Source organism: Engraulis encrasicolus, chromosome 9 (assembly GCF_034702125.1).
Source record: "Engraulis encrasicolus isolate BLACKSEA-1 chromosome 9, IST_EnEncr_1.0, whole genome shotgun sequence".
NCBI lineage: Eukaryota > Metazoa > Chordata > Actinopteri > Clupeiformes > Engraulidae > Engraulis > Engraulis encrasicolus.
In genome coordinates, this window is record NC_085865.1 from 16,249,147 (window position 1) to 16,254,867 (window position 5,721).

Genomic DNA, 5,721 nt, shown 5'->3' on the forward strand with positions numbered 1-5,721 from the left:
TTGCAGGCAGTGTGGCAATAAGCAAATGAGTCTAAAAAATAGTTTGCGCCAACGTAATAAAAAGGGCCCACGTGTGCGAGTAGACTATATGTTTCGACCCTTTTGTAGGATCCGGTATCCGGTTCCGGATCCGGCAGGATCTTATTCAGTGGATCTGGTATCCGGCAGGATCCTAAAAATCAGGATCCGGTGCATCTCTAGTCTTTTCCACAACGGCGAATACTGCTATTGTGCAGTACTTACTGTTTATGCTCAATATGTGACTCAAAGTAATATTTTCACAGTAATTGTCTGTTTTTTCGAAAAACAGTAGAATGCTGTTGCAGAATTGCCGTAAATAAACAGCTATTTGTTACAGTGTAGAGTAGAGTATCGTTTATTGATCCCAGGGGGAAATTAAGGTGTCAAGTAGCATACACACATACATAAATAAAGACAATGCTCACGAGACATTACACACATACTTAGACATAAAATAACCATATATAGCTCACTTTTACACACATACTTAGACATAAAATAACCATAGCTCACTGTTACATATTTGCCCAGGCATATCTCTCACACTCTCTTTCTCTCACACACACAAACACACACACATACACACACACCAAAACTAATAATACAATAAAGTGTCCACAGTGTCGCATGTGCCTTAGCTGAGTGGCACATATGAAGCCAGGACAAGTGTCCAGTAAAGTGTCCCTTAGTGTCCATAGTCTCTCTACCTCGTACAATGTCCATTGTATTCCTTGGGGGCAAAGAAAGAAAAGAGAGATGAGCAGGTTTCAATCTGAGGAAGAAGGAAGAGGCGTGCCTTGTGTGTTCATCATGCTGCACTCTACCCATCTCTCCTACAGCTCTTGATGTGAAATGTCATGTCGGACACATTGCCAAACTTGACCCAAGACAATGTACAGCGACATGGTGCTTTTCATCCTGTTAAATCTTTTGAATGCCACTTGCAATTGCATTACTTTGACATTCAGCTATTACAATTCCCATTGTGGTATTTGGCTGTCGGGTGGGAGTGGTGTGTTCTGAAGCTGTTTGCTACCAATTATTTCATTTAAACTCTATCAGCAATGAGTGTTTACAATTGTTCTGTGCAAGTAGAGCACCCCCCAATCTCTCTCTCTCTCTCTCTCTCTCTCTCTCTCTCTCTCTCTCTCTCTCTCTCTCTCTCTCTCTCTCTCTCTCTCTCTCTCTCTCTCTCTCTCTCTCTCTCTCGTACACACACTCACACATAGTAACAAGCTTTTGAGATGGATTTTAGAGTTTTTGCAGGCAGCACACATTTTAGTTTAACGCTGGCTTTACTAATGGGCAAGCAAATACAGTCAGTCTCATTACTGTGTTTGGTGTGTGTGTGTGTGTGTGTGTGTGTGTGTGTGTGTGTGTGTGTGTGTGTGTGTGTGTGTGTGTGTGTGTGTGTGTGTGTGTGTGTGTGTGTGTGTGTGTGTGTGTGTGAGAGAGAGAGAGTGTGTGAGAGAGTGTGTGAGTGCGTTCGTGCATGAACACAATGGTGTCCCTGCACAATAGTTTGTGTTCGGGTGACTGGTTCTCACCTGTGACCCCCTTGCTGTCAGGGTGAGGCAAATCTGTTCCATCAGGCCCAGGGAGAGGGTGGCATAATAACATCAGAACATTGTATCGTTTGTAATGGGGGTATGGAGGTGAAGGGGAATTTCAGAAGTTCTTATCCCGGGACTGGCCAAGAATGTCAGCAGGTCTGACTACTGGCCTGCCTAGTGCAGCGTGTCATTTACCATATGCCAGCGATAAGGAGGAAAGGCCCATCCTCATCCACATGCCAGTGATAAACAGTAAAGCACTTTCACTTACATGCATTCACACACACGCTCACACACTGACGCGCACACACACTCACACTTTCCAACACAACACTCTGTGATTATTATTATAAAGGTCTGTCCTCATCCAGATGCCAGTGATGAACAGTAAAGGTCCGTCTTCATCCACACAGCCTGCTGGTCTTGACTTTTATCCTGTCCCTTCTGGCTCGCTCAATCCACATCTAGTGCACCATAGCCTACTGCAGTGATTCTCAAAGTGTGGTCCGGGGACCACTAGTGGTCCGTGACACAGCTCAGGTGGTCCGTACGGGGATTTCTAATTTTCCAAGACAAGCTAGCAGTAGGCTTTATTTGTAACATTATTACAAAGATAAGCATAGCTGAAGTCTTATTTTCATCACAATAACCACATAATGCATGTGAGTAAAAAATAAGTGATCTGCATTGAAATTAGCAGTGCCAAATTAGCACCCGTCAACTGGCATTTCGGTTGACAGGTGGTCCCTGAACATTTTTGGGGAGACAAAGTGGTCCTCGGTCTGAAAAAGTTTGAGAATCACTGGCCTACTGGGAAACAACTCGACTCTGGTCTCCTAATCTTGGTGCTTGTTGCTTCTCTCGCTCTCCTTTTTTTGGGACAGCAGAATGGAAGAGGATTTTGTTTTCACTCCATTGGGTAGGTGTGTGTCGTAGGTGTGTGTGTGTGTGTGTGTGTGTGTGTGTGTGTGTGTGTGTGTGTGTGTGTGTGTGTGTGTGTGTGTGTGTGTGTGTGTGTGTGTGTGTTTTTTGCGCGCGCGTGTGTGTGTGTGTGTGGGTCTGTCTCTGTCTCTGTCTGTGTCTGTAGGTGGACATTTCAATGTGTTTGTCAGACAGACAAGTGACAAGTGGCATCCCAGTGAGCAGGCCAGGGGAATCCTCCTGCCAGCCAAGTGAAGCCTGTCAGCTACTGACTAAACAGGACCTCCACCCTCATCTGATTTCTCTCCCCAAATCTAGCCCAGTTATTCCCCTGTACCCAGCATGCACCTCTCCCCGAGGTAGGGGACTTTATCCACTTAGCTCCTTGACAGAAAAAAAAGAGAAAACTGAAAATTCAGCCTGGTGCTGGTGGCATGACTTAGACAAATAAGCACTTTTAGCAATTTTGTCAGAGCAGAGTGTGCTGATTAGGGAATAATCTAAGGATAATGCTTGTGTCCGTGCAAAAGTGCCTGTGTCATCAGTCTGAATGTGAAATTCTTTTGCAGGTGAGGTGGGAAGAGGTGAGGGATATGAATTAGGTGAGTGAGGGAAGGGGAGGTGGGGTGGGGAGGGGTGAGGGACATGAATGTGTCTGCTTGGTAGCGTTTGCCCATAAATGGGATTTTCCTGTTTCAGAGGTGGGGATGTATGTTGAACCCAACCATCCGGATTTGTGCATTCCTGCCTGCCACACACACAGATGCATATATCACACCTCAAAGAGAGGAGACCGTTGTTTTACTTTTCCTATAGAAATGTACCGTAAGGGTGCTGCACACCCGTGACCTTTTTTTAACAGCAGTGGCCTACTTTTCAGTGAAATCCATGGCTAGAAAAAATATTGTTACCCATTTATCCATGACGAAGAAGTTTATGCAGTTATGAAATAGTGGTGGTGCTGTCGCACAGTAGCAAACATCTTTCTCTAACGATGCATTTTTGTGGACTAAAATTATTTTAGATTTCATCGACTAAAATTGTATGAATTTCAGTCGACTAAAACTAGACTAAAACAAAAATGATTTAGATGACTAAATTGTGACTAAAACTAAAATCACATTTTCGTCAAGAGACTAAAACTAAAACTAAATTAAAAAATCCTGTCAAAATTAACACTGCTTGTATCAACATATTTGTGCCTGTCAGTTGCTATATTGATGGAGGGTGCAGCATGAAGCATCTATAGCTCATACTGAGTATTTTGAATCTGTACATACTTCTGCAGTCACATTCATTGACACAAATGTGAATGCACTCACACTCACAAACTGACATATACAAATGCCCACGTGTCTTTATATACTGTATGAATGTGACTGCTGTAGTATATGCATTCCAGGATGCACTGTGGGCCACTAAAGTACATTCACATATCCAACACAAATTTTTCAGCAGTATGTTCCCCTCACACCACGTCCTCCATCAAAACAGCAACTCTTAGTCTGCAGTAGCTCTCTGCAAATATGCAGATCGATTACCAAAAAAAGTGCGGCACCATCCGGTAAGCCCTTGTGTGCTCAGTAAGGAAGACCACAGTAAGCCCTGTACTCTGCTCTAACATTGGACAGCAGTTTCCAAGCTACATGTAAATAGGAGAATGGCTGAGCTAGAAACTGGGAGTTTGAGAAGCAGGAAGTAGTCCCCACAGTGCCTCATAAGTCAATATGAAGGCCGATAAGTGATCTGAGAGAAGCATTGAATTCTGGGAGCATCTCCGATAGTGCCCCATGTAGAGACTCACCAGCCAGATAAGAAAATAAAAATCAGATCAGAACAGCTCTGGAGGAAGAGGACAAGAAGGCCTCAGAAAAAAATCCCTTACTGAGACCTTCTTTGAACAATCGAACATACGGCATACTGAAATACATTTTTTATGAGTTGGACAAGTAGTGCAGGTAATAACCCAAGGACACAGGCACAGCATGCGGCGAAGGGTCCCATGTGTCTTCATTCTTGGAAATATGATGTATGAGGGGGTCTGCATCTGATACATACACACACACATGCACATACACACACACACACACACACACACACACACACACACACACACACACACACACACACACACACACACACACACACACACACACACACACACACACACACACACACACACACATGCACAGTCTACTTGGAACCATTTCTCTGATGTTGCGTCATGGTTTGCCTTGGGCAGGAGGATTCAACACTTTCTGTTGCAATAAAAGGAAAACAGGTGTTTACATGCCTGCCAGTACGCCTCGAAAAACATAAACAAATACCCAGATAAATTCACAAAATAAATACACATATTTTACCATAAATAAACTGCCCAAGTAACCCTAAGGGATTGCAACATAGTTTTCACTCCTGGGGGCAGTACATAAATACGCACGCACGCACGCACGCACGCACACACGCACACACGCACGCACGCACGCACACACGCACGCACGCACGCACGCACGCACACACGCACACACACACACAGGGCAGGCAAAGCATCTGGACAGCAGCATGAGGGCTGTTTGTGGATACGACAGCTAATCTAATTGACCTTTGCAGTGCTGGGAGACGTCTGATCAGTCTGTTGGTCTGTGTAGCTGACGCATGAGGATGCTGAGACAGCAGACAGGAGAGCCTGAGGCTGCCAAGGCTGATGGGCTGAGAGGGTCACCAGAGACAGGAGAAAAAATAAAGGTAGACATAAAGGTGAGAGAGAGAGAGAGAGAGAGAGAGAGAGAGAGAGAGAGAGAGAGAGAGAGAGAGAACTGAAAGAGAGTGGTGAGGGGAAGGCAGGAGATAAGAGGCAGAGAGTCATGTGACTAACTTGATTGTTTAAAAAAGTGGTTCTCTTCATACGCCCTGAAGAAGGCCATATGGGCTTAAAATTTCTCAATTTGCCTTCTGTTGCATCCTCCCTTTGCCCTTTCACCAGAACACATTACCTGTTGCATGCAATACTGGCCTGGTGAAATAATCAGCAGCAGAGGCAGCATTTGCAGAAGTGGCCAAAGCAACCCTGTGTTTTAATTCTTTTTATTCTACTTCTGTAATTAGGGGAACTAGTTACATGTTATGCATGAGAAGTGAATTAGTTCAAGTGAGAGGTGCAGTGTGATGAGGGTTTCCTCCACTGCTGCTGTTGTCTGGAGCTACATGAACAGGGAAATGAATCTCA